Source organism: Mesoplodon mirus (assembly GCF_964341445.2).
Source record: "Mesoplodon mirus genome assembly, chromosome: 19".
Lineage (NCBI taxonomy): Eukaryota > Metazoa > Chordata > Mammalia > Artiodactyla > Ziphiidae > Mesoplodon > Mesoplodon mirus.
The window spans coordinates 29,716,297-29,743,395 of record NC_138995.1 but is presented as its reverse complement, the minus strand read 5'-3'; positions in this window follow the sequence as shown (position 1 = coordinate 29,743,395).

Genomic DNA, 27,099 nt, shown 5'->3' with positions numbered 1-27,099 from the left:
TCGTTGTTGTGCGCAGGCTTTCTCTAGTTGCAGCGAGCGGGGGCTACTGTTTGTTGTGGTGCGCATGCTTCTCATCGCGGTGGCTTCTCTTGTTGCGGAGCACGGGCTCTAGAGCGCAGGCTCAGTAATTGTGGTGCACGGGCTTCGTTGCTCCGCGGCATGTGGGATCTTCCCGGACCAGGGCTCGAACCCGCATCCCCCGCATTAGCAGGTGGATTCCTAACCACTGCGCCACCAGGGAAGTCCGAGGAGAGGACTTTGACCACTCCTCATACCTCGGCCCACAGAGCCACTGTCCATTGGCCCCAGGCACAGACCCAGCCCTGGCTGAAATCTCAACCTCCAGGTCGGTGGGTCCCACACTGCCTCCTGCAGGGCTTTGGGTCACCACAGGATGGGGACGGTAGGGGGAGACCCTAGAGAGGAGAGTCAGGACAGTAGTGGACTGGGGGTACCTCCAGGCTTCCCCATGCAGGCTGTGCCCTTGTCCTGTTTTATTATATAGAATGTTATGTGGAATTCCACTGCAAATAAAGGATTTCAGTGTCCATTTAAAAACACGGTATACATTCCCCTCTCCCCATCCTCTTTGCTGAATTAACTTCTACTTGCCCTTCAAGCTTTCTCTAAAACGCCTACACAAAGAAGTCTTTCCTTTTCATTCTCTTAAAATAATTGTACTTGTCTTTTGTGGAAGTCATCACAGTTTGTGATCATAGATTTATTTTTAAGAGACAAGTTGTTTATCGTCTATCTTCTTTATCAGACCCGACTGGCTAAGTCAAAACCTGGCCCCATCAGTTTCTAAATGAGTAGCACTGGAATGTTCTTTAATACTTCTGTGCCCCAGTTTCCATATCTGTAAGAAGGGGCTAATAAAAGTCCCTGCCTCACGGGCTTGTTGCAAAGATACAATGAGATAATGAATGAGCAAGGCACAGGGTGAATTCTTAATAGAAGTTAAAAATTATAACCAACATTATGACCTCCATCACCACCTCCATCATCATCCCACCACCACCAGCTCCATCGTCAGCATCAGCATCGTCATCTTCATCCTTTGGGCCAGGACTGTGTCTTTCTTGTTCACCACTGTATCCTTGCTGCCTGAGCACATAATGAGACTCAGAAAATGCTTATTAAATGAATAAATGCTTCTCTGCAAACATAACTGTTCTCCTTATGAGGAGCTATTTCCTTTGAGCCTATGAGTTGATCCTTCTTATTTTTCAAGTGGAAAAACAAAACTTCTCCCCAGTGAAAACACTTAAATGAAGCTGTGACGGAATCCCAACATGTCGCGTGTTCTTGGAGATATTTTGCCGGGATATTTTATGGGGAATATTTTGAGGCTGTGTAGAAGTGTCATTTTCCTTGTGAAATGTCTAGGTTTCTTTTCTCAGTCATTTTTCATGTGCTTGTCACTTTCCCAGACTAAATGGTAGGCTCCTTCCCCCCAGCTGTCTACACAGGCTCTCGCTCATCTGACCTGTCCACTGCTCAGTGCAGCCCACTTGGGGTGTCAGAGAAAGCACCCAGGAAAGGAACCAGGAGATAAGAGTCCTGTGGGGCTTCGGGAAGGTCTCTGCTTTTCCCTGGGCCTCAGTGGAATAGGAAAAGTTTCGACTAGATGTTTGCTAATAGAGTTCCAAATTCTAAAGGAAGCCACTGGTTCAAAGTGGGGCAATTCCCAATTCTGGGAAGGTCTTTGCCTTCGTGCTGTTTAGCCTTAAGCACTCCCATCATTGCTGGGGCTCAGGGGCCCACAATTCTTCAAAATCCTCGGAGTACGGTAACTGGTAAGACAGCTCTGCTTTTGGAGTGAATGCAAAGCCCAAGGCCATAAGTCTGTGCACAGACCGAGTTTTAGTTGTGGATCTTGGTCACAGCACTGTGAGGGAGAACAGGGGCCTGTCATTCAGTTCTTCTGCACTGAAGGGTTGATGGTCAACCACTCAGCACTGGGAGGAAAGCCAGCCTCCAACAGGGGTCCCAGGCTCCCACTTTTCTGGATGGTCTCTGGAGGACTACCACGAAATGCATTTGTGGGTCCCAAGGGCCTCTTGTTGGAGCCCAGGATGACTGTTGGAAGCAGAGATAGCCCACGAATGATACCCTTGAGATAACTGTGACAGGAAAGGGAGACTCCCAGGGTTCCAGCTCAACCTGCAAAGGCAGGCCTTTATTTTTGGCAGTGAGGGATAATTTTAGGCATGATATCAAGGGTATCACTCATAATGGCCTCTTACCCAGTCTTCAGGGGATTTCCCTCTACGTTTCTTTTGTTTGTTTGTTTGTTTGTTTGTTTGTTTTGCGGTATGTGGGCCTCTCACTGTTGTGGCCTCTCCCGTTGCGGAGCACAGGCTCCGGACGCCCAGGCTCAACGGTCATGGCTCACGGGCCCAGCCGCCCCGCGGCACGTGGGATCTTCCCAGACCGGGGTACGAACCCGTATCCCCTGCATCGGCAGACGGACTCTCAACCACTGCACCACCAGGGAAGCCCCTCTCTATGTTTCTTAAAGGAATGGACAAAAAAATAAAACCCAGCAAGGATTAAGTCAATAGGAGTGGTTGCAGTGGAAAATGTGCAGACGTGGCAGCCAGAGAGGCCTGGATGTGAATCTCAGCTCCACAACTTCTTGAGTCAGGTCCCATCTGGAGCCACAGGGAAGAGAAGAATAGGGGCCCATTCTCTCCATGAAGAGTGGTCGTAAGGCTCAATATAAATCTTGCATGTAAAAATGCCCAGCACATAATAGAAACTCTGAACATTTTAACACTCTACCAAACATGTCTACCCTGTATAGAAAACTTCTTTAAAAATTGTAGCAGAAGGGAAGAATGCCCTGCCCCCTGGCATCATGGGAGAAGCAGACAGATCACGAGGAAGAATGATGTTGGTGTAGGTACAGTGGACAGAATGGTGACCCCCAAAAAGCATACGTCCACATCCTAATCTCCAGAACCTGTGAAGGTGACCTTATTTGGAAAAAGAATCTTTGTAGGTGTGATTAAGTTAAGGATCTTGAGATGAAGACATCCTCCTGGATAATCTGGATGAGCCCTAAGTCCAATGACAAGTGACTTTATAAGAGAAAGGCAGGATGAGATCTGAGACAGACAGAAGAAAAGGCAACGTGACCATGGAAGCGATGCAGCCACAAGCCAAGGAATGTCGACAGTCACCAGAAGGTAGAGGAGGCAAAGAACGACCCTCCCCTAGAAGCTCCAGAGGGAACGCTACCCTGTCAACAGCTTAATTTTGGACTTCTGGCTGATCTGTGAAAGGACAAATTTCTCTTGTTTTAAAGCCACCCAGCTCATGGTTATTTGTTACAGCAGCCACAGGAAACTAACACAGTGACCAAGCTTCTGCCATCAGAAAACAGAACCAGCAGCCTAAGCTGACCCTTGACTAGGGTTAGAAGAGGCTTGTATCAGCTGCCAAGGCAGAATGGCAGAGCTGTTCCTCCAGATGTGTTCTGGTTTTGACCTCCCAGTATCCATATCCTCCTTCTCCTGTGTCTGTACTATGTCTTCTTTGGGGTATTCTCTTTACTCCATTGTATCAGCCTATAAATCAAGGCTGCTTGTAGTCCCCTACCAAGAAGAGAGCATGTAGTCCAAGGCTGGTCAACTGAACTCCCTCCCAAGACATAGAATCGTGAGTGGAAAACAGTTCAAAGGCAGTGCCACACATGATTGCTCAATTCCAGCACCCTGAACTCCTAGTGCTGCCTTTTTCTGAGCCAATTCTCTAACCTTCCATCAACTCAGTGAGCTCTTCCCTAGAGCTTTCCAATCAATTTCTTTGTTGCCTGGGTCAGTCACTGTTGCTTGCAACCAAACAATGCAACTGCTAAAGGGGAGGCGACAGCTCACCAAGAGAAAAGAGAGACTCAGGAGATGAGGGGAGTGACCCACCCTCTAGACTAGGTCTTCCCAAGTATGGATGGAAAATTCAGGGAGACTCGGGCCACCTTAGAGTTTTATGTTACTTGTTGGTCCTTCTTTAAATTGAATGCCCTTCTCCATAGTCCCTGCTCATATAAGGCTGCAGCCATGGCTTATGGACCTTTAGCTCTGCAGTGCCTGGTGCACAGTAAGCATCATTGAAATGTAGCAACTGACTTATTGCACACAGAGTTTGGAATCTATTATTCTCAGTGAGTTCCCAGTCTAGCCAAAGCTGGCCATAGGGAAGGGTGAGAGACCATTCATGGAGGGCCTGAGAAGATCCTACAAGTCATAGAGGAGATTACCTACTCAGACTAATAGAGCTTTATTCAACCTGTTAGAACAGAAGGGACCTTAGAATCCATTAGTCCAAGGATCACAAACCCCTGGCTTGCAGGATGCCTAACCCGTGTCCACGACAGACATTACTAATCAATGGCGGCACTCCCTCCCTCTGAACCCAGCCATAGGTTCAGAATCCTTCCCCATTCAAGGCTCCATGCATTGCCTACTAATTGACCTAATTTAGCCCAAATCCTGTTTGCCTTCACTGATCTTGTCCAAACTCCTCATTTGACAAATGGAGTGATTAAGAAGAGAAAGGACATATTCCAAAGTCATCCAACATGTGAATGGGAGATGCAAGACACAAGTTCCCAGGATCCGAGCTCTGGGTGGTTCACACCACCTCACGAGGGCTCTGGAATGGCTGCTTCCTTGTGAAGCATTCTTTGCCCTTACACTCTCCGGCACCCTCCATCCAACCAAACCCTAAAGATTGTAGTGTTTATTTTAGCGAACGCACAAATCTGGTCTCTAAAGGATGAACATTAATAAAATATGTGCTCTAACTCTATGTAACAGAGAAAATATAGAATACATTTTCTATTCCCATTGATCCTCAGGCCACTGGCAATCCACCAACAATTGATTTAGCCATTTGATTAGTTTGGGGGAGAAACATTATATTTTAATGGGGTATATATAATTCTAAGTTATTGCTTTGAAGTTGAACCAAATATTAAAATTACCTCTTTTTATGGATGCTGCACAGCTATGAAGCTTTATAATTGCAGCCTGAACTTTTGTAAGTGATTTGAAGTAAGGAGGCAATTTCTGCAAAGCTTATTGCATGGGCCTGGTGGCTGCCAGGCTAGCCAGCCCCTTGGACGAGCAAAAACGTACAGATGACAATGCTGATGATCACACCTTGTGTTTCACCCACATTTCACGGTAACCGACCTCCCTTCTGGGCTGCTTCCCTTCAAAACAGCTCCCAAATCCATCACTTCTCTCCAGCTCCTCTGCTAGTTCCTGAGTCCCTCAGCACTTACCTGGATTTTTGCAGTAGTTTTTTTTTTTAAGCAGGTTATCTCTCTTGACCCACAGCCATTCATTATCCTCACAGCAATCGGAGAGGTTACTTTAACAATGTAAATCAGATGGTGTCATACAACGATCAAGCCATTGCTTAAAATCTATCCATGGTCTCCCATGACCTAGAGCAGCGTTGGCAAATTACGGCTTGGGGTCAAATTGGGCCTTGTCTCTGTTCTTATAAATAAAGTTTTATTGGAACACGGCCCCACTCATTTGTTTGCATATTGAAGATGGCAACTTTTGTGCTACTACAGCAGAGTTGAGTAGGCCAGTAGGAGCAGCAGAGAGCTTATGGCCTATGAGGTCTAAAATCTTTACTCTAGGACACTTTACAGAAAAAAATGTGCTGACCTCTGACCTAGAGAACAAAATTTAAATTCCCTTCCCAAAGCCCACCAGACACTCTGTGATCAGGCCCCGCCTACCCCAGGCCCCGCCTACCCCAGGCCCCGCTTTGGCACCACTCTCTCCTCTGCTCAACAACATTATTAGTTCTCCTGTTCTTCCAAACACCCGAAGCTCCGTGCTGCCTCAGGGCCTTTGCCCTTGCTCTTCTCTCCACCTGAAATGCTCATTGACCTGACTATTACCCGGCTGACTCCTTCCCTTTACTCGGGTCTGATGAAAACGTCATATCCTCTGAGTGGCCTTTCTAATCCATCTAAACATGCTCTTCTAGGTCACTTTTTCACTAATCCTTCTCTTCCAGTTTCTTCATAGTGAAGGGAAGTATAGAACTGATCTTCCAAACCAGAAGACTTTTGAGTGTGAAAGGGGCACTCTTGGTAATTGTGCAGAGACAGCCGATATAATCAGGAGACACATGGTTACTCTGTCCACAACACCCCTTAGATATTTGTTCATTGTCTTTCTCCCCGACTCAGTGGGAGCCCCTGAGAGCACAGGTGGACGCTGGTGCCTGGAATAGCCCTGGGCACTTCGTGCATAGGCGCTCTCTGAATCCTCATGGCAGCTCTGTCGAGAAGGTTCTATGGCCATCCCATACTGCTCACCAGTAACTGAATCCAGAGTTTGGCTAGAGGCTGGCAGTGCTACTTCTGGTCTTGGCACTCTCAGCCACTCCACTGACCTCTTATACACACATTACCTCAATTGACCCTGGCATATCAAGAGTAGGGGCCAGTGGGTAACAGGAGCTCCATTTTACAGATGAGACAACTGAGGCTTGGCATGGTGAAAAGGCTTCCTGAAGGGGCTTGAGCCTTGTCTTCAGACCATGGCTTCTAGTTCTTCAGTGAGCCCACTGCCTCTCTCTGAGCTTTCTGGTCCCTTCCTTCCACCTTGACTGTCCACAGTTCCCACTGGTATCAGTGACCTTCTGGAGAGGGGATGAGGAGCCTTGACAATGGGCCTGCTGAAGCAGGCTAGAGCCACAGGGAGCCAGTGTGCAAACAGGTTTGTTCTTTATAGCGGCAAACCTGCGCTGACCACAGCATCTAGTGGCATGGGAGCCCAGAGCCTGCAACGGGCCTCTCTGCCTCCTTTACGGCTGTGAGTGCCTGACCAGGTCCCACCAGACAGTCCTAATGTGTTACAGCCCTCCCAGGCCCTGGGAGACTCTGGCTGCAGTTTTGCCCAACAGGCCCCAACCTGCAGGGCAGGGGTGGGGGGCAGGAGGACAGGGGTGTTCAAGAGGAAGGAGCAGGCCATGACTACTCATCACTACCTGGGGATGGCTGCATGCCAGGCATCGGACTCAGGCCTCAACAGCCCTGTGAGAGAAGCACTATTGTTATCCCTCTTTTACAGGTAAAGAAACTGAGGCTCAGAGATGGTATGTGGCTTGCCTGGTGACAGCCAGTGACTAGAAAAGCTAGTACACCTTCCCATGCCTTTGTTGTGAGCCATTTCATGGGATTATCCAAAAGGAGAAAGAGAACTGGCTGGGGATGGGGAGAGACAAGCTGATGGGACAGCGAATCGATGGCTTTCCTTTTCATGCCATCCTTGTGGGTTCTTTGAAGACATGGGGGTGGGTGTAGTTTACCCAAGGGGCTGATTTTTTGATGGTTCTGAGGTCAGAGTATTCCCTGAAGATGGGGTATGGCAAACACGGGGGTCCTAGGGAGGGGAGAGCTCCCCACTTGCTTTCCTGCCCGGGTCACTTGTTCCAGGGCCCCGTCAGGAGCCAGTCTGCAGTTGTCTCACTGCCGAGGGTGAGGGCCTGGGATCGGGCTGCTGGGTCCTCTGGGGCTTCTGTCTACCCTGCCCTGTGGCCCGGCTCCCGGCACCATCCAGATTTTGAACGGAACCTTGGATATTCATGTCTCATCGTGGGGGTCTCTCTCAACTAGACTGTCAGCTCCATGTGGGCAAAGACAGGAAGGGTCCCATCGGTTCATCACCCCGAGTGCCTTCCACAGTGCTGGCATCATTGGTGCTCAGGACATGCGGTGGCTTTTGAAGACTAAAATAATTCTGGCCCCCCAGACGCGTACTTCCATCACAGGCATGTGCACGTACGTGGTTCCGTGTGACGCACACAAACAACCTGGAGAGAAGGTTTTCTTTGCCACCCCCAGCTGTCCTGCATCCAAGACACCATGAGCTGACCTGGCAACTAACTTCCACTCCTGCCCTTGGTCCAGGAACTGGGCTTCCATACCTCCTCAGGCACCCCATGTCACCTCCTAGCTTCTGGATGCCATGATTTACCGCAGCAGGGATCCCTAGAGGGAGAATCTTCTGGTTACCTCTCTCACCCGGCGAGGCGTCTCAGAAGCTGGGATGGCGAGGAAGCCCAGCCCACTTCCTGCCTTGCTGAGCCTCTTCCAGACATACCACCACGCCCCCTCCCCGGCTCCCCTCCATCAAGGCATCTCTGCCGCCTGGCCCTAACAGGACGGCTTTCATCCTCATTCAGATACATATTGTATTGGCCGAGAAACATCAAAGGGGCCATGTTGTTACATATTCTATTTCTGAGGGGAGAAAAGGAGCCCCTTGCTTTATTAACGTGGCAAATGTTGACTCTTGTAATGAAAAATGCACAAACGCCAGGCAATTTTTGATGAATAGGTAATAGAGAGGAGGGCCCCGAATGGAGAGAATTAATTTTCTTTCGATGCCTCCATCACAAGGATGTGGAGTCCCTGTGTGAGGCCACCCTGACCTCCAGACAGGCCCACATGGGCCTTGGGACCCAGGACCCGAGACGTGTGCCCAGTCAGGGAAGTCTAGGCATGAGTGCCTGTTAAGAGGGTTCCAGCAAAGGCCTCTTGACACCAGGGCAATGATATTTATTAATAACTGCAATAGTCAAATCATTAACTCAAGAACTAACTGAAGTGTGCTCAGCTCTTTACTGCCATCATCCCAGAAGAACCCTATGAGCTAGGGATAACGAGCCTCAATTTCCATGAATGGAAACTCGGGTCAGGATCACTTTAATAAGTTGCCCTAGGATGAACCACCAGATTTTGAGTCTGGAACCCTGTCCTGGGAAGATGAGCTGAATCGAAGTTTGCAAGTTTAAGATGTCATGTAGCTGCACAGATGCTATGAGGGAGGGAAGTCATTGTGGTGGTTTTTCTTTCTTCCTTATCTCTGGGTCTAACATAGTACTCGGCACCCAGGACCCAGCAATATGTGCTTGTTGGCCCTAGAAGACTGATCTTGCCCCTGACTGAACCCATCTCCTATGACCTGTGTCTACTCAGTGGTAGTGATTTGGCAACTCAGGGGTGTCAAGGATCTTGGTCAGCAGTATAGGATTCCCTTGGTCTTTTTCTCGTGGTTGCAAGTGGGCTGTAGCAGCCCCAACCATCACATCTTCACACTACAGTGTACAGTGCAAGATGGGAGGGGCCGGAGAATATCAAAGAGATAACTAGGGATAAACAAAGGGATGCCCTCCTTGTTTGGTAAGGTGAGAAAACATTTTTCCTAAAAGCCTCCCAGGGGACATTTAGATATAAGTATGTATTCAACATTTTCATATTTGATAATGATAATTTGAAGAAAGGTACAGGGTGGTGCAGTAGAGCAGGCAACTCACAGTGTCCGCCTCGAAGCCTCCACAGGGACCTCTGTGGACCACTGAGGACACCAGTTCAATGACTTCACATCCGGCAAGACTGACCTGGCCACCGGAAGACACAGGGCAGGATTCCAAAGTGATGAGCTCAAGTACCCCACCTGGCCAGGGCAGTGGTGCTTGAAAGAGAAATGAATGTGATCTATAGAAAATAGGGAAAGGTACTTTCTCTGTCTACCAAACAATTCCTTGTACTTTTGAAAGCCAAGGAGGCATTCCCATGGGATATGTGATAACCAGGAAATGAGGAAGGGAGAGACAGGATGATCAGAATCACAGATTTAGGAGGGGGTGGGGCAAGTTCAAGCCTGCTGCTGCTGATAATGATGGTAATAATATTACTCATTACCATTCATAGGGCATCTACCACCAAGCCCTGTGTTGGGTACTTTATGTACATTTTCTCATTACAATAATGTGAAAGGTATTATCCCAATTTATAGATGAGGAACCTGAGTCTCAGAGCTCATAGGTTTCCCAAGGTCACACAGCTGGTGAGAGGAAAAGCCATGGTAAATCCCCTGATGAGTCGGTTTTGGAAGCCTGGCGTGATTGGAGTGGGGTCAGGATGGGGCCAGTGGTCTTCAGGCCCAGGACATGCCACAGCAGCTGACCCCACAGCCAGGCTCCTCTCTGGAGACACCCCACCTCTCCCTCCCCAGCCTTCCTGATGCTTCCAGAATCCAAGCCCCTGGGGTTCCCAGCCCTCCCAGCTGCAGCCACCTTTCTTGCCCCCTTTGGAGGCAAGAATCATTCCTGACTCAGGATTCAGGGTGGGACTTGGTTTCCTAGACAAGGTGAACCTGGGTCTCTATGGAGGTCCCTGGGCCTCAACTGCTGGGCCCAGAGCCTCAGATGAGCTCACCAGCATGCTACCTTTCCAGAAACCTATGCAAGCTGATCTAGGAAAAAGTATTCCATGGCCAGAGAAGTTTGGAGACATCATGACTGGCCCTCTTGGGGTCACATCAGTGTGTGCCAAGCAAACCTTCTTGACAGGGTTTATCCCAGCATTTCCCAAGCTCATTTGGGCCCAGAATCCTTTATCACATAGAACAGAAGCTGTGGATAGAACTGGCATCGAGGGAACATGCTGGGGACCTGCTAAGCATCTGGAGACCAGGCTCTGCCTTTGCCTCTATCCAGATACATGACCTTGGTGAACCCCATTGCCTCTCTGTGCCTCAGTTCCCCTCCAAAAAATAAGAGCCTTAGACTAGATCAGCATATCCCATAGTAACACTTCCCTGGTAGCATGAGCATGATTATTTTAGGAGGTCTGTGGACAAACAATTTTTGTTTGAATAGGCATAGATCTATTTTAATGTGTATTTGGAAAAAATACAGCAGCACATTAGATCCGTGACTTCACAGATATATAAAATTTTATTTAAAAATAAAGGTATTCAGGGACTTCCCTGCTGGTCCAGTGGCTGAGGCCTGGGTTTGATCCCTGGTCAGGGAACTAGATCCCACATGCCACAACTAAGAGTTCACAGGCTGAAACTAAAAGATCCCGCACGTGGCAACAAAGATCCTGCATGCTGCAACTAAGGCCCGGTGCAGCCAAATAAATAAAAAAATATTAAAAACAAAAACAAAAAACAAACAAAAAAACATTAAAATAAATAAAGGTATTCAAGTAAAAACATGGGGTCTATTAAGGAAAAAGCCATCAAAGTAAGGAATAAAGTCACGTGCACATGACAGAAACCCTCAGGATATTGTACAAATGATTCAGTTTGGGGACGACGCTGCCCCCAACAATCTCTGAAATTCTCCCTGCTCTTCACGCCTGCACGTTCACTAACAGACGTGCCTGCAAACCTTGGCAGGCTTCAGCTTTGCTGAGTGTGACAGTCTCTCTTGATCTCGCTCTGGAAGCTGTTCCCAGCAGCCTCTTTAGCAAGGGCCAGGGGTCGGTGGGAGAGGCCTGGTCAGTGGAGGACCACTGACGTCTGCTTGGCCACTTCCTTGCCCTCACTTCCGCATCTGCAAAGTGCAAACGATCCTAACCTTCTCTCCTAGGGCTACTGCAAGGTACCCAGTAGATCATAAGCATCATTGTTTTGTAAACTGTGAAGGGTGGTGCACACACAAAGGCTTAAGCAAGGTAGTTCCTTTCTGCATTTAAGACTTCCTGGGCCAGCACTGTCGCTCTGAGGCTGGAGCTCTGAGTGCATGTCTCCATCCATGGGATAGGCTTGTTCCCATGCTTCACTGGGGCAAAGGCCTTGGGCCAGTGCTCAGGAAGGCTCACCTTTAGGCCCCCTTGCACCTCCTTTTGGGGCCTGATCCTGCACAAGGAAATAATCCGTATGTTCAATCTTATCGTGACAGTGAGTAGGCTCTATGTTGTTTTTTCTTCCCACAAAGCAGTAGTTGGTAAGATGGGCCAGGAGCTGGCAACTCATCCTCCCCGGTGAATTCCCAACTTGTGGTGATCGTGATGCCTGGGGTGGGGAGAGATGCCTGGGAAGGAAGCAAGGGAAGGGTGAAGGAAGTAGGGATCGCTTTCAAATAATAATAACAATCATATTTAATATTTATTGACTATATACCATATGTGAAGTACTTTATGCTATTATTTCATTAAATTCTTACAGTAGCTCTGCATTTGCCCATTTTATAGATGAAGAAATGAGGGCCTTGGTAGATAAAAGAATTTTTCAAAGACTGCACAGCAAGTAGTTTTCTGAGTCAGCTACTGCTGCATAGCAAACAACCACAGTGATCTGAGGTTTGGCTCCAGTTTGGCTGATCTAGGCTGGGCTCAGCTGGGCTTGGATCTGGGTTTGCTTCAGACCTGCTCTATGTGTTTCTCCTAGCAGGACCACTGGGCTCCCCAGCATATGTTCCCAGGGCAACAACAGGAGGATGAGAAGACAAGTTTGCAAGCACATTTCAAGCCTCTGCTTGCATCACAACTGGCCAACCCCTCATTGGCCAAAGCAAGTTATAGGGCTCAGCCCAACATCAAAGGCAAGTACCTTCTGACTGTCGAGGTAGAGGAAAAAGTAAATACTTGCTGATCAAAGACCTCATCTACCACAGTGATAGAGCCAGGGTTCAAATCATGATTTTAGTCACGACATCACCTGGTATCTACTGCCAAATCCTAGCCTCCAGGCAGTTGTCGTGGCTCCAGAGACAGGCCATGCTTTCAGCCCCACCTGCTTCCTCTAAGTGGCTGGCCTACCTCACAGCATGTGCCAACCACAGGCACACTCCACTTGCACATCTTCAGCCCTGAACCCCTTGCCTAGATCTGTTCCTCCCACTGCAGCCTGAGTGCAGACAACCCTCCGGGGTGTGGCCCTGGCATTCTGTAGCCTCTCTCCCTTCCTGCTTCAGCTCTTGGTTTTGGCACATGCTGCCATCTTCCTAGATACAGCCTAGAGTTAGCCTTAAACATTCTGGTACCCACATCCCACAGAAAGTAGACTTTCTGGAATATCATGGCAAGATGTCACATATGGTTGTACAGGATGTGCACTGCACAAAGGCTTCCAGCCTACACACTGCAAGCCAGACCATTGTCCTAGCATGGGGCCACATCTTCCCAAAAGAAGGGGCACCTTCTCTTCACACAAGGCACCATCAGCCAACCAAGCCATATCCTAGCTACAAGTTAGGAGTGATGGGGCAGCCCTTTATGCTACTCACAAAGGTGCTATGCAGGCCACATTAGCCAAGTCACACCAGGGATTTAGAAGACTTGGATTCAGGTCCTGGTTTGTATAAGCTCTGAGACCTAGAAGAAGAAGCATTACCATTCCGAGCTGCCTCAGTTTCCCTGAAAGTCATCCCAATCATCACAAGGAAAGTGGGGCTACCGAGTGGGCCCCTGGCCTCCAACAGGCAGAGCAAACAGCCCAGGCCTCTCTGATTTTAAAGGTAAAAGCTGATACAGCAGCCTAACTGTTTTCCTGACCTGAGAATGGTATTTGATTTAGCCCCCCTTTCAGAGAATTCAGACTCAAAAGCAGAAAGAGAACGAGACTTATTTCTGAGGAAGGCTTGGAAGTTTCTATGGCATCCCTAATGCTGTTGCTGATTGAGATAATTCAAGAGCATTATTTATTCATTATCTGGGTTTTTGGACTCTGAATTCAAAGGTTTCATTTCCCTCCTTCACTATCTCTCTCACTCTTTTTTCCTCTCTCTTATCCTCTCCTGAATATTTGTTACAGTTGCATTTTTCAAACCATTTACTGTCTAGAGGGTAAGTGGAGTGACACAGCTCATAATGTGCAAATAAATGGGAACTAAGCTCGTCAGCTCGAGTGGAATGAATTACTGTCGCCAGTGAAATGTGGTGATGGCGAGCAGCTGCCCGGGAGACGGGAAGGGCGCGAGCAGGTACCGCGCTGCAGTGGCCGGAATAACACTTACTATGATTTATCAAAGAGCACTTGAAAGCCCCTCGGAGGCTTTAAATAGGCATGAAAAGAGGCTTCGTGGCACTCGGGCCCTGGCAGAACAGAGCGATTATCGGGCTCAAATGCCTGACCCTGTGTGCGGCTTCCAAACTAGAGAAGCCAGAAATCTTCAAAGGCACTCCAGAGGGATGGCCAAGTGAGAGCAGTTCCAGGGGAGGGGGCTTCATGGCATGCCATGGGCAAGCAGGAGGCTTCAGGAACTGATGGGGAAAGGGGGCCACAGAAAGGGGCCGCAGGAGTTTGGGGTGGGGGCGGGGCGTTAAGAGCTCGCAAAACGGGACAGCCCGTGAGAATAAGATGTCTTGGTCAAGGTCGCACGGCAGAGAATGGTGATCTGCCCGCTGGTACTGCTCGGAACCATCCAGAAAATTCTCCCTGCCCCAAGTTTTCTCCCCTATTTGCTTGCTATGGTGCCTACAGGTCCCATTAGAGATGATCCCTTTCAGATAAGCAGTGCCCTATCCCAGCAGGCTTTTTGAAATAAAAATTCCTTTGAGAGACAGGGCATAGTCACAGATGTCAAATGTACATGAATTCTGGGCAGTGTCAGGAAACTGCAGTGCCTTTTTGATGTCCATCCCACTAGTGAAGGATTCCTCAGCCATGGCTCTGTTGACATTTTGGACTGGATAATTTTTGGATGGGGAGGGGAGAAGCTGTCCTGTGCATTGTAGGATGTTTACAGCACCCTGGTCTCTACCAACTGGATACCAGTAGCACTCCACTCTCCAAGTCATGATAGTCAAAAGTGTCTCCAGACATTGCCACATGCCCCCCAGTCCCGCCTCAGGTTGGAGGACCACTGGTTAAGAACCACTGCTCTGGGCTTCCCTGGTGACACAGTGGTTGAGAGTCCGCCTGCCGATGCAGGGGACACGGGTTCGTGCCCCCGTCCGGGAAGATCCCACATGCCGTGGAGCAGCTGGGCCCGTGAGCCATGGCCACTGGGCCTGCGCGTCCGGAGCCTGTGCTCTGCAACGGGAGAGGCCACAACAGTGAGAGGCCCGCGTACCGCAAAAAAAAAAAAAGAACCACTGCTCTGATGGAACACCTCCCAGAGTATACAAGAATTATCCATTGTGGATCTGCTTCCTCTCTTTGAAAGTTAAAACAATTTTTTAAATTACAAATTTTGTCTTAATTAAAAGAAATCTATTTTAACTTAATGCAACAGAAAAAAAGAAGCAAATTGGAAGGAGTTGCTATACTTCCAGCTAATTGTTCATTTGCTACAAGACCTATTTGTTCTAAGACTTATTTAAAGTTAAGAAAAAAAGATACTAAAACATTGAGAGGTTGGTTTCGTTTTGTTTCTTAAGCTACAAATTTCAATTTTACATAGTCCCCATTTACTGTATAAGTGCCTGTACGCACTGTATCCTCCTCTTTACTTGTTAGGGGTTGAATTGGGTCCCCCCAAATCTATATGGTGAAGTCCTAACCCTCAGTAACTCTGAAAGTGAACTTATTTGGCAATAGGATCTTTATAGAGGAAATCAAGTTAAAATGAGGTCAACAGATTGGGCCCTGATTCAATATGACCACTGTCCTTAGAAAAAGGAGAAATTTGGATATAGAGAAGGACACACACAAGGAGAATACCACGGGAAGCTGAAGGCAGAGATAGAACACCAGAGGTTGCCAGCAAACCACCAGAAGCCCTCAGAAAGAATCAGCCCTGTTGACACCTTGATCTTGGACTTCTAGCCTCCAGAACTGTGAGACGACACACTTCTGCTGTCTAAACCACCCAATTTGTGGTAGTGGATTACAGCAACCTTAGCAAACTAATACACCACTGATTTTTTTTTTTTTACTTATTATTTTTATAGTTTAGGTTAATACCATGCACACTCTCTTCTGTACCCACAATCTCTATAGTACTTTAGTCTGAGTTTAGGTTATTACAGTGGGGTAAATCACACACACCCCAACCTCAGTCCTTTCTATTGCTTATCACCCCAGAATTCTTTACTTTATTTGATTCATCTCTAGGTTGGCTGGATTTTATTAAGCATTTCTTTCTTTCTCTCTTTTTTTAAATTTCCAAGAAGGGTCCATAGGTCCTACATAACTGACTTCTCACATGCTTGAAAATATGTGTGGTTTTCATATATGAGTGCTAGTTTGGTGGGGCATAAATTTGAGGGTCTTACTTTTTCATATCAAAGCATAAACACTGCTCCATTATCTTACGAATTGCAAATTGCTGTGGAGAAGTTTGACACCTACCCAACTTTTTTCCCCTCATACTTGACTTTCTTCCCCCAGTATCTTTCACCCAAGATGCTAATACAACTCTTTTTTGTTTGCTTGTTTTTTTAGAACCTTAGGAAACTCACCAATTTTTCTACATAATTTTTCCTGTTCCCATTCCACATACAGTTGAAGTCTTTATTTCACAAGGATTTGCTTAACTATGTTTCTGAGTATTAATTCATGTGCCATTCTGTTTTCATCTTCAAGTCCACCATTTATGTACATGTTTGATCTCCTTTGTCTTCCATGTCTATCAGCTTTTATCATTTTCATATTTACATTTTGCATTCTCTTCCATTCCACGCCTATAATTTTCTCTGACCTGTTCTCCGCACCCCCCCCCCACCCCGGCTAAATTTTTGGTCCTGTTTATTTTGGGGGATTGCTGCTTTCAGTGTGGTACTCGACTGTCAAGTGTCTACTTCCCATTTCTTTCCTGAGCTTTGCTAACTGGCCTTTCATCAACTCTCTGAGTTCCTTTTGTAGAAAGACCATACTGTGTGTAATTTCTTTGAATCTATGGATAACCATTTGTCCAACTCTCCTTCTGTTGCGTAGAGTAATTCCTCTCGGGATGTATGCTCTTCAGTGGCTTTTGCTTAGATTTCTTTCCGCCGTCCTGATTTTTCTTTTATTTTTTAAAAGTTTTCCTGTGTGTATGCATCGGGCACATGCTGACTCCTCTCTGATGATTTCTCCTCTTGAGATGCTGGATGTGGAAGGCACGAAGAGTGGTCAGAGACTGGGCTGGGGAGGCCCACACTTCAGTTCAGAGTTGGAGTTTCAGGTATTTTCTATTGCCTGTGCTCCAGGGCAGATGGCACCTCAGTTTTCCATGATGGAGAGGGGGTGCATCTGTCCCAGGTTTTCTGTGCTGAGCTCAGGGGTCACCGCTTATTCACCCTTCACCCCACCTCACCTCCCATGGTCTCCCTTGCTGGGAGGTCAGTCCCCAGACAAGAGAAACTGCCCGCCCCCATAGTTTCTTCACCATGCCCACCTCCCCTTCCATTCAAGTTTAACAGGACCTGCACAGCAAGGCCTCCACACCTTTCTAGACACCCCATCCTCACTTCTGGTCTCTCCAACCACATTCCTCTAATTCAGGAGGGCAAAGCTGATTTTCAGATCCTTCCTGAAGTACAAAGAAGGACCTGGAAGCTCTCTCCCTCTGCCGAGCCTTGCTCCAGATACAAGAGAGATGATCTGGGGATGCAGACTTGTTTTGGTTCCATCAAAATTCAAATTGGTCTCTAGTTTTACTTATTCGTGGCTGTTTTATGTAGATTTTAAGGGAGACAAATAGAGAAAAATGACTTTATTATCTTTAGCTAGAAGTCTGTGCTCATTTAAAATGTCTTTATTATTATAACGGTTACCTATGATTATAAAAGAATTATGTCCACTTCTCAAATCTCGTAAAACAGAAAAGAAGTAGAAAGAGGAAATCTATTCTCCCATCACCCAGAGAGAGCCCTGATGATATCTGGGTCACATAGTTCCAGGCTAGGTAGGAGCCCGGGACAGTGCAGCAGGGGGGCTGGGTGCTCAAGGAGGGTCCTGTTAGTTCCCTTTGGTAGGTGGAAATGTATCCTGCTATGCCTTTTTGTGTAGCAAATAAGAATAAATAAGAAAAAGAACAAGAACATGCCAGGCACTATGCTGATCTCTCTACGTACATTAAATAAGTTAATCCTCACAAGGATCCTATGAAATGGGCCCCATTATGGTCATTTCCATATTACAGATGAGGGGACTGAGGCTCAGAGCAGTGACGTGACGGGCACAGCTAGGAAGTGGCAGCAAGGGGATTTGCAGGCAGAGTTCATACTCTTATTAGTCACTGCCCTGCCCTGCCTCCAAAGCAGGTTGCTTCCCGCTACACCCAGAAATGCCTCACATTTTCCACCCATGCTCTTATTAATTCATCTAAAAATGATCCATTCGTGCATCCATCATTTATATATATGAAGATAGAGGGTGAGAGAGAGCAACTATCCACATGCAGACAGTGTGTTAGGTCTGCGAAGCAAAGTGGATACAGCCCCTGCCCTAACACTCTAGGAGCTAAAACTCTAGTGGGAGATACAAATATTTGAAGACATGTAACTAACGTAATTTGCAACTGTGACAAGAGTCCTGCAGAAAAGTCACATAGCCTAGGGAGACCCATAACTGGAAGGGGTAATCTGCTCAGGCTACAGGGAAAACTTCCCTGAGAAGATGCTGCTGGAGCCCAAACCTGAAAGATGAGCAGGGAAAGAAAGAGATGTCCTGGTAGTAGGATAAGCATGTGCAAAGGTCCTCTGGTGAAAGGGAATATACAAAAACAAGGAAATGGAAAACAAGCATAGGGCGACTGGGCACTGAGAGTGAGAGACAGTGTAATTCAAACTGAAAAGCCTCTCAGGAAGCTGTATTTTAATAGGGGGCAATGCCTCAAGCCAAGTTACTCCCTAGGGATGGTAAAAGGCATTATAGCAGTACTTGGAGAAAGAGAAGTAATGCACAAGGGCATCCAGGTGGGATAAACAGCATGGGCAGAGGCCCCGCAGAGGGCTGAGCATGGAGTAGCCAGGAAATCCACCTGCCTGGGGTGGAAACTTTAGCCAACCATTTCGATGGGACCCACTCTCATGCCCCATTTGTCTTGCTTACCCTCAATGTTACAGGCTCACCAACATCGGCTTCCTCCTCGTTTCTTCTGGGCTTCCGGTGTCGCTAGAACTAGCCAGGGACATTCAAGGGCTCTAGCCACCTTCCTCGTCCCATAAGGAGGCCTTAGAGTGACTCTGAGCTTCTGGAACTCAGAGTTCAGCCCTCCCGTCCTCCGCTCCAGCTGCACAGCTGAGTTCACCTCTTACTCTGTTGAAAACATGCTAGCCCGGACCTGAGGTTTCTCTTTCCCACTCACCACAGCCTGTCCCAGAGTCTCTCTGTCTTCACTCCACCTGCCCTGGTTGAAAACCTGTACTTTTGTCCAAGGCCAGATACTTACTGTATTTCATCAATTTTGAGATGAGCATTTTTTGTTATACATCTTAACATCGAGATTGGGATGGGTGTTGGCCAGGAGCAATCATGACATCACTGACGTTAACTGCACGTGGTCACCAAAATTTGCACAAAGATGTCATTGCTTAGAAGAAATTCCTGAAGATAATAGTGCAGCCTTCTTTTAAGAAAACACAGACATCAAAGACTCTGAGCTCAGAAAATTTGGTCTCTGAATATGAAGATGGTTCTGGAATATCTTCGCCAATTTATTCCACTCATATTTTCTTTTTATGTGTGCAAATGAATGATCGATGATAAAAATCTATGTTTATATAACTATGCAAGAGCCTGTCATTAAGTACAAGATAAAAATTCTAAGTGATTAAAGAAGCACTATACGTATCTTCTTCGGCAATAACTTTTTACTTTCTTAGTACGTAAAATAATGGTGCATTTTACAATGGATGGAGTCAAGGAAATTCAATAAAATGCAATGAGTAATAAATGTTAATACTGTTTATCACTGCCCCCCCCCCCAACATACACACACAGGATATCCTCTGCTCAGCCTTAGGCATCTAGCTAGAGCATAATAAAAACTTCTAGAATTGAACTGGATGGAACAACCAGACACCTCTAAGTGATAATCACACCATCCAATATTGGGAGGGAAAATGTGTTTGGGGCACTCAGAAAATAAATCATCCAGTGAACACACAGGAGGAGGTCTGAGTCAATACAGGAAAATAATTTATTGAAATATTAATTAGAGTTTGTTCTCCCTCTGTCTTCTCCTTCAAGCAGGTAGGCAGGCTTTACAATTCTCAGCCTCAGGAGTTTCAGCAGGGCTGCACACAGAAGATGCCTGAATTTAAAGGCACTTCTGATCCTTTGAAAACCGTAAAGTTATTGAAGGGATGGGATGGGGTCATTGGGGTGAGCTGGCAGCCTCTCAGAGGAGCCTGAACTTGGCAAACAATGAGCTGGCCTGAGGCCTGGGCAGGGAAACTGCTGTAAGTCAGAACCTGGCTCCTGGTCCCCATGATGCGAAACCTCACAGAGCCTGCCTGCCTAACTGACCCAGCTCCGGAGGCTGGACCTTAGGCCCACGGCTCTCAGCCTCCCCAGAGGTTCTTGTGTCTCATTCCTGGAAGGGGAGCTGCATGGTCTCAGAGCCTGAAGGGACTGTGCAGGCTGAGACAGGAAGGGCCTTTGCACTGTGCACGGTCCTGGATGTCAACCTTTCTCAGGAGGTGGGGTAGAGAACTCAATTTATCTGTAAGTTATAGCTCCCACCAACCAGGCAGCATAAGTCTCCAAGTCAGAATTCAGTGAATTTTTAAAAAGTGGAAACATACGCTGTAGCTTGCACACTTGAGTTTGTAAACCGGGATCTACAGCGCATGACAGCAACAAAATTATTCCCCAGGCTTGGGCAGCGAAGGAGCCTGCATCCCATTCCTTGAGGATGGAGTCAGAACCCTGGCAGCCTCTAGTGCTAAGATACTCTGTCTCCGCAGACCCTGCTGGAAGGGGCGCACATCTGCAAGCTGGAAGGGGCGCACATCTGCAAGCTGGAAGGCTGGGCCTCCCCACATCCTGTCAGTCACGCTGAAGACAGTTTTAATGGCCTGGCGTCAAGCATCCCTCGAAGGCCAGCCCCCCTGGACAGCTGTTTGCAAACTCCTCTCCAAAGCAGCTTCCCTTGAAGAGAGTTGCTACACAATCATTACAAATTGATTGCAAAAGAGCTAACAATCATGATTAAATCATTAAATTCTTGTCTACGCTTCAGAGAGCGGTGAGAAAATTAACTTCCCACCAACCTAATTTTTTCCTGAACATGAAATAATGATTTTCTGCCCGTCTAATTACAAAGCCAACATCTGATCAAGCCAGCATCCAGAGGGGATTATCGCATGCACGAGTATTAGACCTCATTACCAGCTTGAGTGCAAAATTATTACATCTTGTAATTGGATGGTGAGATTTATATACAGATCGGCCCGGTTTCTGTAAGATTGTAATTACAAGCTTCGTTGGTTAGCTACTTATCACTCAGCACAGAAGAGAGGAAAATAAGCAACAGAAAAGGCATTTCATTAACCCATAACCCTATCAAGGGAAAGCCACTGTAACACCCATGTCTGCATTAGGGAGAACAGCTAAATTCACAGATGAAACAATTTATTATACTCTTTGCAAATGGGATTGCATTTTGTTTAACCCCTAATGAACTCTTTGGGTAAAGTGTCTGAACAAACCATTCATTTTATAGACAACTAGGTTCAATACAGTAATTATAAGGGGTAACTGACTGAGATAAACGCTCACCTGCTTAGAGGCAGTTGATTAGAGACACAATTGCTGGGCGCCAGGCGCCTGCACAAAGGGCCCGGGGGCCGGGACCGCGCTGGCTTCCCAGGAGCGGCTGGGAGGGAGCGGCATCCCGCCCGGCAAATCTACTCCACTCGGAAGAAACTCTGCTCGTTCGTTCGTCACGCTTGGCTAGAACGGATGAGGTTTAATAAAGCTGCAAGGGCGACGCAGTTTAACAATTTTAGAGGCACTGGTGTGGAACACAGAAATTTAAATACCGCCTGATGAAGGCGCCTCGCCCGCTCCAGATGCGCGACCTAAATTAAATGTTACCTTTTCACGTGTTGATGGCACAACAATGGGCCACACGGGCCTCACACACAGTCGGCTCGGCAAGGTGTGAAACTGCGCGAGGGTGTGACACCCGTGGTGGGTTATTTTTCTGCCCACTGACCTGCGCTCCTCATTCCGGAAGCAGCAAAAGGAAGCTTACTGCGCCTTTTGTGAGCCGGTCTATTTCCGGACACGCACGTGAAAATGACATGAAATTCACAGGTCAGTGTGCATAAATAAAGTCTTATTAGAACACAGCCACATCCCTCCGTTGTGTTGTCTGTGGCTGTTCTCTGCTGCAACAGGCAGACCCCAAAGCTGGAAATATTTACTATCTGGCCTCTTACAGGAAACGCTGGCCAACTCCTATTCTAGTCCGTTCGGCTGCGTCTATTTGCTGTACAAACATTGGCTCAACATGTAGAGTCTAAGTATGTGCTAAGCTCTGGGCCAGGTGCTGGAACAAAAAACAAAGGGCCAAAGTTCCTGCCTTCCAGGGTCTCACAGTCTGTGGGGACACCACAGACTTCGGCACCACCGAACATCTGTTTCTGTGCCTTCTGGTTCCAATGTCCTGGATTTTCTCAGGGAAATTAGCCTCACCTTGACTCATGCCTTGTCACCTGGCCTCCATGATTGGTACAGGGATGGACACGTGGTTTAGTGACAGCCGTGAGTCACAAGCCGGGACCCTCTGTGGGCAGAAAGGGGCCCTCCGTCTTTTGATTGGAGGTAGATTTCATTGGCTTAGGTCTGGGACCACAGGAAGCACATTGCTGCCCCTGGGCACCAAGAAGGGCCCAAAGGGGAGAGTGGAGCAGAATGACGGAGCGAGACTGGGTCCTGATACTGCTGTCTGAGCCCTTGAATCCAACTGCCTGAAGTCAGCCTACCCCTGGACTTTTCCATTTTGTGAGCCCATAAAATATGTTTTTGCCTGAACCAGTCTACTGCCACAAGAGAAAGAATGTTACTCATTCCTACACAAATGATTAAAAAACAAGGCAGAATGAAATGTGTCATGCACAGGGTATGATCAGAATATTGTAGAAACTCAGAGGAGAACTTGAGTCGTCCAAGGACTCAAGGACTCCTTCCTGGAGGAGGTGGTCTTTGAGGCTAGGCTCAGAATGAGTGTCAGGTTTTTGGTACATGGAGAAAGTGGGTGAGCTAATTCCAGGTTGAAGGGGCAAAAGCAGGAGAGCATGGAGTGTGTACAAGTCATAGTGTGAAGGAACTGAGAGAGATGAGGTGGGCAGGGAGGTTAGGACCAGGTCACGCACACATGCTGGGCTCCCCTCACTTATCTCTCCTACTTCTGAACCACTTGGAGGGCTTAGTCTCAGAGCACTGGGGCCCATAAACACCACAGCCCTCTTAGCCAGGAAGTTATGAGGGTCACTACCACCCAAAGATGTACAGCAGGCAAACTCTAACTTGGCCTCCAATGATCTCTATCCCCTGGTATTCATCCCTGATGTAATCTCCTCCCTGGAGTCTGGGAGGGACTTTCACTTTGCTTCTAATACAGTGAAAGTGAAGATCTGTATGCTGAAAACTATAAAACACTGATAAAAGAAATCAAGGACCAAATAAATCATGCTTAACGATAAGATCCAAAATTCTGAATGTGTCATTTCCTACCAAATAGATTTATAGATTAAATGCAATTCGAATCAAAATCTCCCCAGCATGCTTTGTAGGAACCTACAAGGTGATTCTAAAATGTATATGATATGTTTGTTCTCTACATCTGTGTCTATTTCTGCCTTGCAAACCGGTTCATCTGTACCATTTTTCTAGATTCCACATATATGCATTAATATATGATATCTGTTTTTCTCTTTCTGACTTACTTCACTCAAATATATGGACACCAAGGGGGGAAAGCACGCTGGAGGGGGGCTGGTGGTGGTGGGATGAATTGGGAGATTGGGATTGGCATATATACACTAATATGTATAAAATAGATAACTAATAAAAACCTACTGTATAATGAATAAATTAAATTTAAAAAATAAAATTAAATTAAAATAAATAAATAAATATAAAAGATAAATAAAATAAAATGTATATGAAGAATCAAAGGAACTGGAATGGAGATATATAGGGTCCAGCCTCCTTCCTTAATTTGGGATGACTCTGAAAAACTGTCTGGTTTCAGAGCTCCCTGTAAGGTGAGCTGCTGAAGCCTCAGTTGCAACCTCACCTTGGGACAGCTTCTCCTGCCCAAACCTGCCTTCCTCACTTCCTTCCAGGGGTGTCTACTGGGTCCAAACCCCAAAGGCCCATCTATACACAAGCCTCCACCTCAGAGTCAGTTTCCAGGGAATCCAATCTAATTCAGTAAGTTGGAATGAGTTTTTGTAAATGAAACTGTTGACCACATAAGGGGTGATTTGATAATTAAAAAAAAAAATCAGACCAATATGCCAGACTAATGTGACACAAAAAGATGTGTCACTGTGTCAATTTAGGAATATTATCTATGAGTTTAGCTCTGATTCTTGAAGCAGTCTGTTTAAAAAAAAAAGGAGAGATATAAATGTATGCATATACTATACGATTACATTTACATAACATTCATAAAGTGACAAAAGTATAGAAATAGAGAACAGATTAAATGGTTGCCAGTGATTACAGACAGGGTGGGGATGGGAGAGAAGCAGATACAGCCACTGAGGGCAACATGAGGGATCCTAGTGATGATGGAAATGTTTGGTATTTTGACTGCTTAATGTCAATATGCTACTTGTGATATTGCAAGATGTCACCATTGGGGGAAACTGCGTAAAGGGTACCTGGGATTTCTTTGTATTATTTCCTACAACTACATGAGAACCTACAATTATCTCAAAAGTAAATTTTAATTAAAAAAAGAAAGAAGAATATGGCAAACGTGACAGGATGTCACTTCTGTGATTAAGTTACATAGGAATGTGAATCCATCTTTCTAGTGGACTTTCTCTATTGCGTGCATGTGTTGCTGAAGGAAGCCACCATGTTGGAGAGGCCCATGTGGCAAAGAACTGAGGGTGGTCTCAGGTCAACAGTCAAAAACTGAGATCAACAGTCAAAAACTGAGACCCTCAGTCTAACAGTCCCCAAGGAACTGAATTCTGCCAACAATCACGTGAGCTTGGATGTAGATCCTTCCCCAGTCAAGCCTTCAGATGAAATTCCAGCCTGGCCAACCCCTTGACTTGGTTGACAACCTCACTAAGCCGTGCCTGGATTCCTAACCCACAGAAATTGTGATAAAATAAGTAGGTGTTGTTTTAAGCTCTTAAATTAATGGTAATTTGTAACACATCAATTGATAACTAATATGTATGTATATCAAAACCACCAAAATGCTGGTTCTTGGAATTTTATTTTATTCAAGCTAATACAAGAGAAGAAGGGTGAACAGAAGTGAGCATTGGCAGGGGTTGGGAGAATAGTGAGTGTTAAGCCATCACTATTTGGGAGTTAGGTTTAATCTTAGTACCTCTCAAACTTTTCCTTCAAACTAACATCCATGACAAAGGAGCATGTTTATATATCTAGGCATGTGGTTACCAAATTTTTTAAATCTATAGTGGACACTATATTCTCTATGCTTTTTCTTTATTGTTGGCCTCTCCCCATGAGAATATCAGCTCCATGAGAGCCACATGATTGCTTTATTACTGTATCCCCAGGGTCTCCAGATCCATGCCTTGTTGAGTGAAGGAATGAATGCATGAACATTATAAAGCATGCCTATACACAAAACATAAATTTTTGAAACAATGAGATGATGAAATGAGCAGTATTTTAAAATGTTTTTCTAATTGTGAGGGCTACATACTCTCATTAGCTAATATCTCACAGCACAATATCCCCTTAGGGATAGGTTGTTATCAACTATAGGGATGTAAATTTTTGATAATTTCAATTGGTTTTGGCCAAACAATTGGATTTTATTTCAGATCTTATTAGATAACCATTGTTTTCATCTCCTCAGGTGGCTGGTCAAAAGCCTGTGTGAGGAGAGGACATGACAGAACGGCCCTGTTCTTCTTTTCCTCTACTGGCATCATCATTTTTAACATTAATCTTGGTTTCTTTGCAGAAATCATCTTCAGCCACTTGTCCCTTTTGTGAAGGCTGATTTCACTAAAACAAGATAAGATCATCTGTACATCCAATTAACAGGACACATGCACATGTCCTCAAAATGCACTGAAAACAAACCAAAAAATGGGTAAGAGAGAAACTGTCCACCCCTCCTCACAGTGACCTCCACTCTTCCCCTAAGGATGCCTTCTAGAGTTTATGGTACATACAGCCTTTATGACATAGGACAGAATGAAAGAATCAGTGGCAGTCTGTAGATTTAAAAATTGTTAAACTCTTATTTATTTCCCGAGTTTTAGATAAAAAATAGATTTACTTATGGACTCTCAATTCCATTCTGTTAAACAACATGTCTCTCTTTGTGCCAGTGCCACACTGGTTTTTTGTTTGTTTTGTTTTTAATTTTTATTGGGGTATAGTTGATTTACAATGTTGTGTTAGTTTCAGGTGTACAGCAAAGTGAATCTGTTATACATATACATATATTAACCACACTGTCTTGATTACCATTGCTTTGAAGTAAGTTTTGAAATCTGAAAGCACGAGTCTTCCTCCTTCCCTCTTCTTTTTCAAGATTGTTTTGACTATTTGAGGTCTCTTGCAGTTCCTTCTGAATTTTAAAATCAGCTTGTCAATTTCTGTAAAGAAGTCAGCTGGGATTCTAATAGGGATTACAATGAATCTATAGGTCAGTTTGGGGAGTAGAGATATTTTAACAATGTTAAATCTTCCAATCTATGAACATGGGATCTTTTTCCAATTATTTACATTTTCTTTAATTTCTTTCAACAATGTTTATAGTTTTCATAGGATGCATCTTTCACTTATTTTATTAATTTATTTATCAAATTTATTTATTTTAACCTATTTTATTATTAATTTTATTACTTGATTATTCCACTTAATTTATTCCTAAGTGTTTTATTCTTTTAGTTGCTATTATAAATTGAATTGTTTTCTTAATTTCATTTTCAGGTTGTTCACTCTAGGTGCATCAATACAATTGATTTTGGCATATTGATCTTGTATCCTGCAACCCTGCTGATTTTCAACATGGATACCAAGACTATCCAATGGGGAATAATAGTATTTTCAATAAATGGTGCTGGGACAACTGGATAGCCACATGCAAAAGAATTAAATTGGATCCCTACCTCATACCACATAAAAAATCAACTCAAAATGGATCAAAGACCAAAATGTAAGTGCTAAAACATAAAACTCACAGAAGAAACCATAAGGGAGATTCTTC